We start from the raw sequence: 16724 nt of genomic DNA, 5'->3' as shown, positions 1-16724 counted from the left end.
CAGTTGCCCATTAGAATTCCAGTTTTGTTTGAATACAGGTCTCAAAATGTGGAAACAGATTTTAATTACTAGGAGTCTGTGTATGTACTGCATTTTTTATATTTATTATATCATTTATTTCCTCAAGAGTGATACCCATTTTACAAATGAAAGGGCAGGGCCAATGAGGTTAAGAACTCACTTTGTCCAGGACCTACACCCAGTTAAGAGTTGCCTGGATTGGTTCTAGCCTTCACTGACCCCTGAGCCTTGCTTTTTTTCCCTTAAACAATATGAAGCTTTTACCTACTCCTTTCTAATTCACAGAAAAACAAAGGCAGTAAAATTAATCTATTTTGACATTTCTGGTGTTCCTCCAATTCTGATATCCTATGCAAGTTACCCGCTCCAGGTGTCTTCAGGGGAAGAAACTCCCTAGGGCCACTAAAGACTCATCTAATAAACATTATGAACAAATAATTCCATTTAAAACTTTTTGAAATGTTTAGAAACTTCATCTTAAGTTGAGAAAGGAAGTTACAGGATAATAGCCATTCATAAAACAGGCTGAGGTAATTCTTGGTCATCTAAAAATGGAAGGGCCCCTTGAAAATAACTTCACACAATTGTTTGCATACAATTTTGTGACAGCAAGACTCCTCCCCAGCCAACACCAAGTAAATAATTCAGGTAAAATTTAAGCAGGTTTTATTTTCTCCTTAAAAACATTATCCTTTATCCTTTCCCAAACTGTAATTTTGGTGTATTTTGAAAATTATATTCTCTCCATTTGTTTCTGAAAAAAATTTTCCTCACAAGAAGATTAGGAAATACTCAGAACATAGAAAGACAAAGGACAAAACCAAGCCCTGAAACTGTAGTCTGAATACTCTCAATTCAAATTTCTTTAGTATCATTCATAATACTGTATGCCAATAAAGAGGGAAGTGTTTAACATGCAACAAATAAGGTAAAATAGAAAGCTAAACTTGATCTACATATACACTGTAGAAAGATTCAATCAAGCTAACGAACATACCCTTCACCTCACCAACTTATCATATTTGTGTGGTGAGGATGTTAAGGATCTACTCTTTCGGCAATTGAAAGATGTACAATACATTATTGTTGACGATGGTCACCAGGCAGTGCAACAGATCACAAAAACTTACTTCTTTTTAAGTTACACACCAATTAAATATTTTAACAGTTTCTGAAAAAAATGTAATCACTCTGTTTTTGCCCACTGTTAAATAAAAAGGCTGTATAATATTATGGCTATTTCAAAAAGAGATCCATGAATATATAGTACACTCTAGCTTAATAATTCATCTATGAGTATTTGTTAGTATATTATCCTAAATTTAAAATGAACTTTATATAAAAGTCATACTGAGAGAGTAAAACTTATATTAAAATATCTACAATATAATGTCTCTAATATAGAAGAAGCAACATAGTTAGGTATTAAAATAAATTTGATTATTATTCCCCTAGCTATGCAATACAGAGTAAAAGACAATATAATAAGCTAAGTGTGTGTGTGTACATATGGCAGTGAGGGGACATCAGAGAAGGAGCTAGGATAACAGTCCTAAGATTCCACATTTCCAAGTACCGCAGAGTAAACTCTTATTATCTTCACCACAGAGGTACACTTTAGGAATGATCAAAATTCATTCATTCAGCAAATATGCAGAGTGGTATGACAGCACAGTGGAAAGAGTACTACAGGATCTACAGCCCAACAAGTTACTCAACTTCTACGAACATGCACATCTTGATAAAACAAAGATAATCACCACTTTGGACAGTTATTGTGAAAGCTAAATGGGACAATATATATTAGCAGGGTGTGAGTAGAATACAAATCCCCTAAGGATTCTATCCCCCTAACTTCAGAACTGGCCTCCCTCCACAAGATTACAGTATTAGAGAGAGGCTGTATATATAGTTCTCCATTTTATTTTCTTATTGGTAACCTCATCTCCAGTTGGCCCAATAAACTGGCCCCTAAACACCTGTATTGGATACTAGGAAGGTCCGTGTCTCCAGCTGCTCACATACAGTCTCTTACGAGAACAGACATGCAAATAGAGGTATTCTTGTCCCCTAAATCTGCCTTGGAGAATGCCACAGATGGCATTCTGGAGACATAAAAATTTTTGTGTATTTGAGCTAAGAATTGAAATTGGCAATGGTAGGGAAGAGGCTTTTCAGGAAAGAGACTCAAGAAGTTTAGTGTGACTCAGACAATATATGCAGAAGGCAGGAGACAAGGTAAGGCAGGTAGGTAAGACACAGATACCCAAAGGGTCTTGTATTCCATAAAATTAATCAGTTTCTACTTCTTAAGTCTACGCTAGCCCTTACCCATGCTCTAGGGCCAAGCTTAAAGGATGACTTTCTGACCATCCCCTTTCCCTCCCCAAATCCCTGCACATACTAGCTCCCTATACCCACTCACAGCACCGTGTCCTTTGGCATTACGACCTTTATCACAACTGTGCAGTCATATAATTATTTGTGTGACTGTGTGATTAATAATCTGTGTCCCCCACTAAACTAAATGATAGGCTCAGTTCATGTAAGGACCATGTTCATTTCATTCAGCTCTGTATCCCAGGGCCTGACAAGTATACAGATACAATTTATTAAATGAACAAATAAAGGCCAGCATAAAGAGCCAAAGAAAAATCCTGAGCAGGAGAACAGCAATCAGAGATGACAGTTTAACAAATTACTCTAGTAGCAAAGGGAAGATCAGACTGAAAGAGCAAGAATAGAGAGCTAGAAGACAAGTTAGACAACTGAAAACATCTCCAGGTAAATGACTACTTAGACTTAAAAATGAGGGCAGCTGGTACATAGACAGTGATGATAAGAATGTTGTGGAGGAGACACATTTTGGAAGTAGAATCCAAGAACTCAATGCACAGGAGGCTAAGCAAAGAGAGCAATCTAGAATGACTCCAGTGGAGAATGGTAGCCAGTGATGCTGTTCTCTCAGACTGGACTTTCAGAACAGGAGCATCCACAACATGCTAGCAGAGAGTAGATTTCCTTCTAGTTCTAACATTGTATGACTGGAAAAACAATTCAAATCCAACCCAGCTTTATTAGAAAGGGTGTGGTTTGTATAACAGACAGATAAAATCAACAAATTAAAGATTAGATTTTTTAAGCTGCTTCATCAAGACACTTCTTGGTACAAACTTTGTACCAGGTATTACTTGGGTCTGATAACGTGGAGATCAAAGAAGTAGTCTCTGCCTTCAAAGAGCTGAGCTGACAGTCTTGTGGGTTTAAAAAACATAACTGCATGTAAACAACTAAGACACTGAGGCCCAGTGAGGCTGTGATTTGACCGTTATGTTGTGTAATCCAGGCTCCTGGGGCATTCTGTCATAACCTACGTTAAACGGCCCAGGCAAATATGTAGTTAAGAGGGTATGTGTTTAGATACATGGACAGACCTAATCTTGCTTTGGGCCTGAAGATACTTCAAAACTTAAAAACATGTCAAATGAACAACTAATGCCCTCTGAATCTGAAGTAACTACTGAGTAGCTACATGGCAGCAGACTAGGGGGCATAATAGCAAAAGGAAAGGTAAAGAGACCTGATTTGCCATGGAAGAGCCTACCTGAGCAGAGGCCAAATGCTGAGGATGCCAAAGCAGACTCTCAGGAGGCTCTGGAAGTGACAGCAGAGAAATATATGTTCAGAGAGGGTAAAGCAGGAATCCTCTTTAGACAGGTTTCTCTCCTACCACCAGCAAGAAATGGTTTCCCATGGGACACAGAGCCACAACCCAAGGCAGATGTGCAGAAAAGCAGACGAGGATCAATGACATATCTCTGGATTATCCAGAGCAGACAACACGCTTTCAGTACTCAGTCATGAGGCCGTTAAATCTGAGGAATTTTATACCAGCTCTTCCCAATGTTAAAACAAAACACAACAAACACCGCACCAAAAACCTCCTCCTCCATTCCCCAAAGCAACTGCCCCATTTCTCTCCTTCCTTTTCAAAGGCTTTAAGCAAAGAACAGCTGCACTGTCTCGGCCTTCTCCACTCCCTTTCACCTACTTGGATCTACGTTCTTTTCCCACCACTTGACCTTGTTTCTTCTTACCCTCCCTGAACCTTCTGAGCCTTTTCCCTTTTTCTCTGCCTGGGAATTCTTATCCTTCAAGACCAGTTTAACCAACACCTCTGTGAAGCATTTCCACATCAGACTGTTCACTGCCGCCATCCCTGTGCTTCTGCAGGGTTTTCCCTATGCCTCACCACAGTTCGTCTGTACTGTTACTGTTTTCCTTGGTGTTTCCCAATAGCTTCTAAACACCTAAAGTCAGGAATTGATTTTTATTCACTTTTTTACTGCTCCCCTCCCTCTACCCTAGGGCCCTCAAAAGAGACACAGAAACGTTCCATCAATAAATGATCAAAGGTTAAGTTTATCTTCAGAACTGCTAGGATCCACTCAACTTTTCCACCTAAGTTGATCTAAGTTTACCTGCACATACATACACACTGGGAAATACTTAAATTCTGAATAACAGTTTTCTTACTAAAGTATCTTGGCTGTAAACACTCTTTCTTTTGGTTGTTAAGCAAACGGCTGGGATGCAGTTAAATTAAGTCTAGAGTTTCTCATCTACGTTTAATTCTGGCCTATGGAAAGTTTATTTGTACCCTTTTCTTCCTGGGCAGTGTAAAGAGCTCTTAGGATTAGACAATCTGCTACAGGGAAGAAATCATGTCTTCCTTATACCAGTGCTTAGAACCATGGCTGTTCAGTATCTCCAGAAATAAATATTTTTCTATTTAGTTTCACTTTCTATATGAGGAAAGTACTCACAGTAAAGTTTAGATGAACAGTATTTCCTGTGACCAGTAAAAATATCATGAAAGCCCTTCAATTTTAATAAGGACATTTAAAAGTCTTTCTTTTAGGATTATGTGATTAAATCTAAACTATAAAGTCCCAAGCTACACTTCTGGTCTGGAAAAATAAAAGTTAGTACAACTTTTGAGTTCTACCATGTTTTAAACTAATGGATCTTATTGCAATAATACAGAAAAATTTACTTATATTTTTTAAAAAAGGGGCGAGAGTAATTTTTGTGCACAAAATGAACAATTAAAAACTGATTATACAAATTAAAAAAAAAAAAAATTGAAAGGTGGCACTGAAAGCTTCCTGCCTGAAAAGCCTTGAGGATGAGAGTATTACAAAAGTTAGCACCATGCACTTGATTTTCTACACTGCTTTAATATGTGACCTTGGGAATGACATGTAATTTCTCTCCTTTCTAGTTCTGTAAAATGGGAATGTCGCCTGTTCTCACAGGGACAAGTACACATATAATCAGATTAAAAAATTGGTATTTGGTGTTCTTTTAAAAAAAGAAACTTGTCTAATTAGTATGCTTTAATCATCACTTGTACAGTACATTCCTCTTCAGGAATCCAATTCCAAGAGAAATATTTAAGCAGACGTTGAGGGCAGATTTCCTTAAGGGAATTATTTTATAAATCTGGAAAGCAATATAATGAGATTATAAATTAACAAACTGATTACATAAGCCTTGACAACCGGGGCTTTAAAGTACACTGCTATATATATATTCTGATAAGTTAAAGACTGGTTTGGGACATAGTGCTCCAACCCCATACAAGGAACCCAAACTGAGGCATTTCATGTTTGATAGGAATTCGGTGGAGATTCAACAGGATGCCCAACACTTGCAAGCCATCCTTCACCTTAAAACCTGACAACATGTTTAACGCATTAAGTCAACTTTACCACTGTTCCTAAGACTTTGAGAATGCACATAATTACAGGGAAGTGGGGGGGGGAACATGACAGTTTGAAAGGTCCCATATCCTCAAACCTCTATAGATTTAGGAACTCCACTGCTAAATTCTTCCCAAATCCTGAAACTGCCTATGAAGCTACTGGATTGTATGTGATCCAACTGTTAGAAATAGCACAGCTCTAAGAACACCGAAGATAAAAGGCTGCCACTTTCCTGCAACCCAAGTCCAAGTAAAACGCAGGAAGGTTCCTGTAAAATGGTCCAGAAAGAGATCAACAGGCGATGACTGTGGAAAAGAAGGTAGGTTTCCCAGTCTCCCAGTCCGAAAAATTCCAGCTCTCCCTCGGGAATGGCATTGCTCCTCCTTCCTTACCCCGTTGCCCTTTCTCTACAGACAACAACATCCCCACTCTATTGTAAAGCATTTGGACCGAGGAACCCCTTTGCTGCAGCCAGATTTTTACAGTCGTCGGAAAGGGGAAAACGCATTCAAAGAACACACACCCTACCGGGCGCCCCGAGCGCGGGGCGCCGCGGGCGCCGCACTCGGCCCGCTTCGGGGCGGGGCGCGGAGATGCGGGCGCCTTCCGAGGTGCCGCAATCCCGCCGCGGCCGCAAGGGCAGGGCCTCCGGGCGCCCGCGGCCGCCGCCGCAGTGACGGCTCCCTCCGGGCCCCGCCGCCGCCCCGCCGACAGGCCGCGCCGCGGGGTCCGGGCCGCCGCAGCCCGGGCCCCGCGTCCTCCCGGGCCGCGCGCTGCGGCCGGCGCCGAGAGCGCAACTTACTTTCCGCCTGCGGCGAGCGCCCCGGCCCGGGAGCCCAGTCCGGCAACGGCGGAGGCTACTGAGGCAGCGGAGGCCGGCCGCGCAGCCTGCCCACAACCGCAGCGCCCCGCCACGCCCCGCGCTCGCCCTTACCTTAGCCGGCAGGCGGGCGTCCGTCCGCAGCGGCCGCGGCGCCGACAACTCCCACCCGGCCGCCGAAACCCCGCACCCAGCGCTAATCATAATACCGAGCGGGGCTGCCGGCCGCGGGGAGGGGGTGCGGGCGAGCTGCGCCTGCGCGGGCTGCGCGTCACTGTGACGTCAGCGCTGGGGCGGAGCCGCGGGAAGGGCAGGGCGGGGTGCCGCGCACCTGCGGTCGGCGCGCGGGCTGCTGGAGGGCATCCTGTCGGCATTCTGACCCGGGCTGGTCGGGGCTGCGGCGGCTGGCGGGACAAAGCGGGCGAGGTGCCCAAGGAGGATGGAGGACGAGGGAGGAGGAAGCACCAGGGACACGGAACAATGGCCGGGAAAAGTAGCGCGAGCTGTCGGGGGAAATCGGAGGGAAGGGACCGCGTCTGTACAGGACTTGCGTCTTGGCGGCTGGGGGCAGGGAGCCGCACGCGCTTTACTCTTTGGTTCCCGCCCAGGTTTAAACGAGGATTAAAAAAAATTTTTTTTAATGTATATATACATACATACACATAAGCATATGCATACATACACATAAGCATATACATATATATACATAATATTTTTTTCTTTGTAGTTTATTCTCCCTGGGAATCTAATTTGAAAACATTATGTTGATTTTGTTATTTAAGCAAAATTGGAAAAGCCCAACATCTGAATGTAGTCCTGGCCTTAAAGGTCGACGGGAGACACAGCCCTGGGTAGGCAGCCTCTGGCAACAGCGTGGAAAAGTAAACGGTCGTGGTGACATATCAAAGCATATAAAGTCAGAGATTCAAAGCACGCTGGGCATTAACCATAGCCCTGGATGATTCAGTGGTGTGGTCGCCAGGTCGGTTGCTCTGGAAGGGAGCTTAGGGATGGCCGGAGAGGGTGGGAAGGGACTCCGGATTCCCACCCCTGGAAGCATGGCATCCAATAGAGATCAGCTCTTCGGGGTTCCTGGAAGGGAGCACCAACAAGCCAGACGCCAGATTTCTTCAACCTGCTTTTTCCCTTCTGTTCCCACGTTGTGTCCACCCTTCCCCAAGAAAGGACCCCTAGCAAAGTACACAAGCCTTCAGAAGAACTGCTTAGATGCTGCAAGCTTGGTTGAATTGACTGGAGCGCGAAGAGAAATCTAGAGGTTTTCAGCAAATCTCTGTTGACCTGCAAATGTCAAAAGCCTTTTCTTTCGGTTTTTATGGCATCAACTTTGCATGTCTGAAGATGGTTGGGAAGCAGGAGTGGATTCTTGGGAGGTGCAAACAGTTTGATTCTCGGGGTAATAACATAGGGTTTTCTGATCGAGGGGGACTCCCAGTTACCCATAATGCCCTTGCATCCGATGGTGGAAGAGTACCAGGGAAAGCCTCAGATTACGCCTCTGCGCCTTAGGCTGCCACCTGGGATCACTCTGACTTGAAAAGACCAGGAAGGAATCATCTCATTTTGACGTGGAAATCGTAACTGTAGCAGCATATTAAGCTTGAGACCCTAACATCCATTTGTAGAATTTGTTACTTTGTTGCTAGAAAGCAGGAAGACCATGTACTTTTCTTCTCAGAGAGATACCACTATTCAGGGAACTCTAGCCAACTAAAGGGAGAAAATACCACTGTAATGGTTTCCCAAGGAATTTCCAGTGGTCGAAGGCCTCCACCCACCTGGGGTCTGTAGTCCCTGAGATATATCAGCAACTACAGAATAGTGATAATAAATATAAGCTCTTGAAAAATAGAGTATATTGCTGCCGTTTAGGTTTTGAATAAATTTTCTAAGGAAAACAAGGCATAAGAATAGCAAAACTAATGAAAAAGGGCAAAATAATAAATTGATTTGAATGAAGTTGGCTCCAACACTCTTCTAGAGAGGGATACAGTACTGGCCACATGGTAAATCATTTATTCATCCCCAGTATTTCTTGGGTAGCTAAAGTGCTGCTGGCAAGAACGTGACCCATTTTTGGTTCCACACCATAAATGTGGTAACATGATCTGATTATGCTTGGGCAATATTTAAAAATATTCAAGTACAAATTAATATATTATTACTTAACTTGGAATTTAAGCAAATGTGCTTATAGTTAATGAAGAAACCCCTTTTCCAATCTGCCCTCGGGCTTTCTCTAACACACTGCTTTTTTGATGTTGGGTCTTTTTATGGACCTGTAAGAAGCTTTAATTAGATGAACAGCGTTCTACAAAACGACAAGATGAAGCATGCATGCTTGTATTACAGTCTCTGTGATTCAGATCTCAAAAATAACATAATGCTTTAAGGAAGATGTTGTTTATTGGAAGGAAACCAGAGAGGTGCTACAAATTAGATCAAAATGTGAAAATTGAGCACATTGATGAAAGAATTGTCAGTTTCATCTTCAGACCCCCAAAAGCAGCGTATGTAACAAGCTTATCTTCTCTGGATATTGTTAGTTTTTGAAATTTATTTCAAAATTTAAAATAAATGTATTTAAAATGACAGACATTGAATAGTCATATACAGTTCAATTTTGAATTGTGACATTTTATTTAATAACATTTCCTTTTACATATTTAACTAGTTATTTCGTACATTTATACTTGTGCATTTCTAGATCCTGGCTTCATCCCAGTAGGATCAAAATAATACTTAACTGGGATGACCTAAGGGTTCCTCAAAGACTCCTTCACCACCCTATTGGCAACAGTTAACATCTTCTACTCTTTTATCCCAGGTGTCAGTTAAGGTCCAGCGTGTGTGTGTGTGTGTGTGTGTGTGTGTGTGTGTGTGTGTTATTTTTGATAGTTGCAAACAAGAATTGGAAATACCAGTCCTTAACTCGGCTTGTTTGCAACCAGTGAACTAGAAGATACGACAGACATTAACAATGAACCCCATCTCTACTGCTAAGAGCAAGATGGCTTTCGGAAAGTTGCATAACCTTCTATGTGTTTCTTCTGTAAAATGAGAATGACAGTGATGATAATAATGCTTTTCTTATAAATATGATGTAAAGCAGTGGTTCTCAAAGTGTGCTCCCTGGACTAGCAGCGTCAGCTTCTCCTGGGAACTGGATTGAAATGCAAACTTTCCAGTTCCACCTCAGACCTACTGAATCAGAAACTGATTTATCTAAGACTTGCAGGTGATTCTGAGACAGGTTAGAGTTTGAGAACCACTGTTGATGAGATTGAGTTTATAGAAAGTATTAGAACCATCCCACTCATAATATCATACAGTTTTGTAATTTTATTGTAGCATTTCTCCCTTTGAATTTTAAACTCTGGGGGGACAAGGATTGTATTTTATTCAAATTTCTATTCCTGCCACCTAGCCCTGAGGTTGCAAATAGGTGGTCCCAGGGCTTTTCATCCACAGACTCCTAGCATTGTTTTTCCCCACGTAGGTTCTTCAAGAATTGAAATTAGTTGAGAACATTTTCAAATTAGGAGATTTAATACTTTTATTTAACTGTTTTATTTAAGTATAATCTGCATACCATAAAATTCACCAATAATATGTGGATAATTCAATGATTTTTAGTAAATTTATAAAGTTATGCCACCATCACCCCAATCCACTTTTGAAATATTTTCATCTGGGTTGGGGGAAGTGGCTCATCCTGTAATCTCAAAACTCTGGGAGGCAGAGGTGGGAGGATCACTTGAGGTCAGGAGTTCAAAACCAACCTGGGAGACACAGAGAGACCCCATCTTCACAAAAATAATGAAAAATATTAGTTGAGAGTGGTGGCATGCACCTTGGTCCCAGCTACTTGAGAAGTTAAAGTGGGAGGATCACCTGAGCCCGGGAGGGCAAGGCTGTGATTACAGCTCACGGGCAAGTGAGCTGTAATCACACCACTGCATTCCAGCCTGTGCATCAGAGTGAGACCCTATCTCTAAAAAAAAAAAAAAAAAAAATTTTATCAACCCCAAAAGGTCTCTCCTGTGCACATGCAATCAATCTCACTTCAACTTCCAGCCCCCAACACATACGATCTGTTATTTGTCTCTATAGATTTGTGTTTTCTAGAAATGTCATACAAATGGAATCATACCATGTGCATTCTTTTGCGTCTGATTTCTTTCATGTATCGTAATGTTTTTCCATCTGGCATGTATCAGTAGTTCATTCCTCTTTGTTCCTGAACAGTATTGCTTTATATGGATATATTAGATTTTTAAAATCCATTCAAATGATAAACATTTCATTTATTTCCAGATTTTTGCTATTATGGATACTGTTGCTTTGACTATTTACTTAAACTCTTAATGGGGACATATTTTCATTTCTCTTGGGTATATTGCTGAGTGGAATTTTTGGGTCATGCAATAACTCTATGCTTAACATTTTAAGAAACTGACAAAATTATTTCTGAAATGACTGTACCATTTTACATTTCCACCAACAATGTATGAGGGTTCTAATTTTTCCACATCCTTGCCAACACTTGGCATTGTTAGACTTTTGGATTATTACCATTCTAATACATGTATAGTGGTTCTCATGATTTTCATTTTCATTTCCTTCATGACTAATGATGTTCATTAGCTTTTCATGTACTTTTTGGTCATTCATGCATCTTCTTTGATAAAAGGCCTTTTCAAATCTTTGGTGCATTTTTAATTGCATTGTTTGTCTTATTGAGTTGTAAGAATTTTTTATGCTCTTTGAATATAAGTCCTAATTCGATATGTGATTTACAAATATTTCTCCCAGGCTGTGGCCCGTCTTTTCATTTTTAAAATGATGTCTTTAGAAGTTAAAAAGTTTTTAATTTTGATGAATTCCAATTTGTCAAATTTTTCTTTTATGAATCGTGGTTTGGTGTCATATCTAAGAAATTCTGCTTAAGCAAAGGTCATAAAGATTTTCTCCTCTGGTCTTTTCAAGTTTTGTAGTTTTAAGTTTGCCATTTAAGTCTATGATCCATTTTGAATTTATTTTTATTCATGATGTGAGGTTTAGAGCTTTTTTTTTTTTTAATTTTGCTCATGCATATTCAATCACCCCAGAATCATTTGTTGAAAACAGTATCCTTTCCCAGTTAAATTGCCTTGGCAATTTGTTGACAATCAACTTAATATAAAGATTCTGTATTCATTTTTGTTGATCTATATGGCTATTCTTACACAATTATGATCCAGTCTTGACTATTATCGTTTTATAGTAAGTTTTGAAAATGAGTAGAGTGTCTTCCATCTATAGTGTTCTTTTTAAAATTGTTTTACTATTCTAGGTTTGTTGCATTTCCATGTAAACTGTAGGATCAGCTTGTGAATTTCTCCAAAAAAATTTTTGACTTTTAGAAATTTTGATTAACATTGTGTTGAATGAATAGATCAATGTGGGGAGAATTTTATCTTAACAATAATGAGTCTTTTAATTCATGAATTTGATATGTAAAGTCACTTTCTTTTCTTTCTTTCTTTCTTTCTTTTTTTTTCTTTGAGATGGAGTTTCACTCTTGTTGCTCAGGCTGGAGTGCAATGGCACAATTTCGGCTCACCGCAACCTCCGCCTCCCAGGTTCTAAGGATTCTCCTGACTCGGCCTCCTGAGTAGCTGGGATTACAGGTATGTGCCACCACACCCAGCTAATTTTTTGTATTTTTAGTAGAGATTGGGTTTCACCATGTTGGCCAGGCTGGTCTCGAATTCCTGACCTCTGTAGGTTCCATTTTAAGAAACCACTTCTTTGCTCATCCATATCCATTCAAGTTTTATCTTGAGATTACAGCAATTCAGTCACTTCTTTAGGCTCCACTTCTGATTCTAATTCTCTTGCTATTTCCAACATATCTGTGGAGACTTCCTCCACTGAAGTCTCGAACCCCTCAAAGTCATCCACAAGGGTTGGAATTGACTTCTTCCAAACTCCTGTTAATGTCTATATTTTGACCTCCTCCAATGAATCATGAATGTTGTTTTTGTTTTGTTTTGTTTATTTTGTTTTTGATACAGGGTTTCTCTCTGGTCACCCAGGCTGGAGTGCCTTGGTGCAAACAGGGCTCACTGTAGCCTTGACCTCTTACACTCAAATGATCCTCCTGCCTTAGCCTCTTGAGTAGCTGGAACCACAGGCTCAGGCCACCACATCTTGCAATTTAAAAAAAATTTTTGTAGAGATGGGGTCTTGCCATGTTTCCCAGGCTGGTATCAAACTCCTGGCCTCAAGTGATCCTCCCTCCTTGGCCTCCAAAATGCTAGGATTACAGGCATGAGCCACTGTTCTGGCCATATGAATGTTTTTAATAACATCTAAAACGGTGAATCCTTTCTAGAAGGTTTTCAATTTGCTTTGTTGAGATCCACCAGAGGAATCACTATCTATGGCAGCTATAGCCTTACAAAATATACTTCTTTTCTTTCTTCTTTTTCTTTTTCTTTGGTGGCGGGGGAGGGAGACAGAGTCTTGCTCTGTCACCCAGGCTGGAGTGCAGTGGTATAATCATGGCTTACTGCAGCCTTGACCTCCCAGGCTTAAGAGATCCTCCTGCCTCAGCCTCCTGAATAGCACGTGCCACCATGCCTGGCTAATTTATTTTTATTTATTGTAGTGATGGGGTCTCCCTATATTGCCCAGGCTACATAATCTACTTCTTAAACAGTAAGACCTGAAAGTAAATATTACTTCCTGATCCATGGGCTGCAGAATGGATGATGTCTATGGCAACTTCTTCCAATGAAAGCCTGTCTCTTCTACATTGCAAATCTGTTGTTAATGTAGCCAGCTTCGTCAATGATCTTTGCTAGATCTTCTGGCTAACTTGCTATAGCTTCTCCATCAGCACTTATACTTTTATGTTATGGAGATGGCTTAAAAACAAAAAAACTCATGAACCAACTTCTGCTAGCTTCAAACTTCCTTTTGCAGCTTCATTACCTGTCTCAGCCTTCATAGAATTGAAGAGAGTTAGGACCTTGCTCTGAATTAAGCTTGTTTGTGGAACCAGAGAATATTGTGGCTGGTTTGATCTTCTATCCAGACCAATAAAACTTTGATCATATCAGCAATAAGGCTGTTTCACTTTCTTAACATGCATGCATTTTCTGGAGTAGCACTTATAGTTTCCTTCAAGACCTTTTCCTTTGCAGTCACAACTTGGCTAATTGTTAGGCACAAGAAGTCTAGCTTTCAGCCTGTCTTAGCTTGATATGCCTTCCTCACTAAGCTTAATCATTTCTAGCTTTTGATTTAAAGTGAGAGATGTCCCACTCTTCCTTTCACTTGAACACTTAGGAGACTATGGTAGGGTTTTTAATTGGCCTAACTTCAGTATGGTTGTTTCTCAGGGAATAGGGAAGCCTGAGGAAAGGGAGAGAGATAGCAGAATGGTTAGTAGGTAGAGCAATCAGAAGACACACATTTATTGATTAAGTTTGCTGTCTACTATGGGCACTGTGTGTGGTGTCCCCAAACAATTACAATAGCAACATCAAGATCACTGACCACAGATCACCATAAATGGTAAAGTAATAATGGCAAAGTTTGAAATATTGTGAGAATTACCAAAACACGACACAGAGACACAGGTAAGCACGTGCAATTGGAAAAATGATGCCAATAGACTTGGTCGATGCAGCGATGCCACAAACCTTCAACTTGTAAAAAAACTATTATAGGTTGCCACAACCTTCAATTTGTAAGAAACCTGTTGTCTGTGAAGTGCAATCAAGTGAAACACAATAAAATGAGGTATGCGTGTATTTTATAGCAAAAGGGAGATTATCTGATGGGCCTAATATAATCATGTGAGCTCTTTAGAAGTAGAGAATTTCTCCTGCAGGTGGGAAGAAGCAGGGAAGTCAGAGATTCAAAGCATAAGAAGAATTCAATGTTCCATGGCTGGCTTTGAAGATGGAGGACCAAATACAAAGGACCAGAGTGCAGCTTCTAGAAGGATTCCCAGCCAGCAGCCAGGAAACAGGACATCCGTCCTATAGCTGCAAGAAATGGAATTCTTCCAACAACCTGAATGAAGCAGTTTCTTTCTCAGAACCTCCAGATAAGAGACCAGTCTGGCCAACACTTTGATTTCAGTCTTGTGAAGCACTAAGCAGAGGACCCAGTTGAGTCTACCTGGACTTCTGGCCTATAGAAAAATGAGGTAATGAATGTGTGTTATTGCAGCTGCTAAGTTTGTGATAATTTGTTATGCAGCAATAGAAAACTAATATGACAACTTTGTCCAGTTTGACTCTGCCATAGCTAGAAGTCCTACCTCCTGGCAGAGTTAATTTTGAAAAACAAAATCAAGATTTCTGACTTCTCTTGAAAAATTGGAAGATCTTGCAACTTGAGATTTGAATTTCTAACATCTGCTAGAGCCGAACAGCACTCTCCCCGTGCTCCTTGCAGCATCTAGGGCCTCCTGTTCACTTACGTTTGTCCTTCACTGCAGTCCTGCATCTCCAATTATAGGCCCGGCTGATATGGTTTGGATTTGTGTAACTGCCCATACCCAGTTCTCATGTAGAACTGTAATCCCCAAAGGTGGAAGAGGGGCCTGGTAGGAGGTGATTGGATCATGTGGTGGTGTCTGATGGTTTAACACCATCCCGCAGTGCTGTTCTTGTGACAGAGTTCACACGAGATCTGGCTGTTTAAAAGTGTGTAGCACCTCCCCCACCCCTTCCTCTTGCTCTGGCCATGTAAGACATGCCTGCTTCCCCTTCGCCTTCCACCATGATTGAAAGTTTCCTGAGGCCTCCCCAGAAGCCATCGTGCTTCCTGTACACCCGCCAGAACTGTGAGCCAATGAAACCTCTTTTCTTTATAAATTTCCCAGTCTCGGGCATTTCTTGATGGCAGTGTGAGAATGGACTAATGCACTGGCTTTGGAACATCTGAATCTGTAACACCTGATCAGCACAGCCCAACTAGTAGTAAGTGCTCAGTATTTGGTGAATGAGTGAACAGGCAACTCGTGGGAGATTTTTACACACGAGCACATGAATGTACATTTGGGATGACCGTTTTTATACATGAGCATGTGAATGTACATTTGGGATGACCAAGGCTGATGGCAGTGTATCCTTTAGTGCACTTAGGGAAGAGTGAAGGACAATGGCCACAAAGCCTGTCCATCTGAAGATTTCCTGAAAGTTCCATCAAGAACTTTTACTTACATCTCATTGGCCAAAGTGTGTCAAATTACCAGCCCTAGTTCCAAAGAAGACTGGGAAATACGCTTTTCAGCTCATCACATGCCACCCCAGCTCCAACAAGGAAATCAGGGTTCTAATAGAAAGGAGAAAAGAGGAGAGTGATATTGGATTAAGTGACTGTCAGTCTCTACACTCAGATCATGAAAAAAAGAGCAAAACCAGCACCCAAAAAGCCTTCTTATGCTTCCTTCTTATGAGTATCCCAGCAAGGGGAACCACTACCTGATTTCTTATAACACAGATAAGTGCTGCCTCTTCTTCAGCTTCGTATACATGGGATCATACAAGTGGGTCCTGTGTCTGACTTTTTTTACTTGCAGCAGGAATGTTAAAGGAATAAAAAAAACAGTATCTGAGCTGCTCAAATTTTCTAATACAAAAATTTATGAATTAGCTTTGAGGAAACCAAGACAATCAGTGATGAAATTATCCACCTCCATTCCTTGAGTTAGTTATCATTAACTACCCATTTGTCCTTGAGACAGGGAAGGTCAAGAGAAATGACAGGAAAGAATAGTGACATGTGTTCTTTCTCATGGAAAGTATTCAAGACACTTTAAAAATTGTAGCCATATGACCTCTAAATGGATGGACACAGAGTGGATGGCCCTAGTGCTAGCTGGAGTAGGGTCCTAGGGCCCCCACTGGGCCAGGCCTTCGCCCTTATTTGTTGGATTGGGAAGAGGTCTTGTCTGGAGTTCCAAGAGGAGCCAGGATAACCAAGGCAGTAGGACTTGGGGGCTCCAGGCAGAGGCCATTTATCAGTTGATGCAGAACAAGCTTAGTGTTTAAACGTCAGTACTGAGTACTGCTGAACATTTGCCCTGCCCT

At 41.2% G+C, this 16724-nt stretch overlaps 1 protein-coding gene across 1 annotated transcript in view; it reads right to left on the bottom strand.

The window, feature by feature from the left end:
- SNRK (SNF related kinase) overlaps nucleotides 1-6860 on the bottom strand; it is a 70208-nt gene extending 63348 nt beyond the window's left edge. The window contains exon 1 of the mRNA XM_012470712.2: nucleotides 6724-6860. The gene's annotated coding sequence lies outside the window, so the exon portion shown is untranslated. The remainder of the gene's footprint in view (nucleotides 1-6723) is intronic.
- Between the last annotated feature and the right edge of the window lie 9864 nt (nucleotides 6861-16724).

The sequence above is a fragment of the Aotus nancymaae genome, unplaced genomic scaffold (genome assembly GCF_030222135.1).
Source record: "Aotus nancymaae isolate 86718 unplaced genomic scaffold, 86718_ANA_hifiasm-v0.15.2.pri h1tg000067l, whole genome shotgun sequence".
In the NCBI taxonomy this organism is placed as follows: Eukaryota; Metazoa; Chordata; class Mammalia; order Primates; family Aotidae; genus Aotus; species Aotus nancymaae.
The sequence above is the reverse complement of the archived record's forward strand: the minus strand, read 5'-3'. Positions and strand labels throughout refer to the sequence as shown.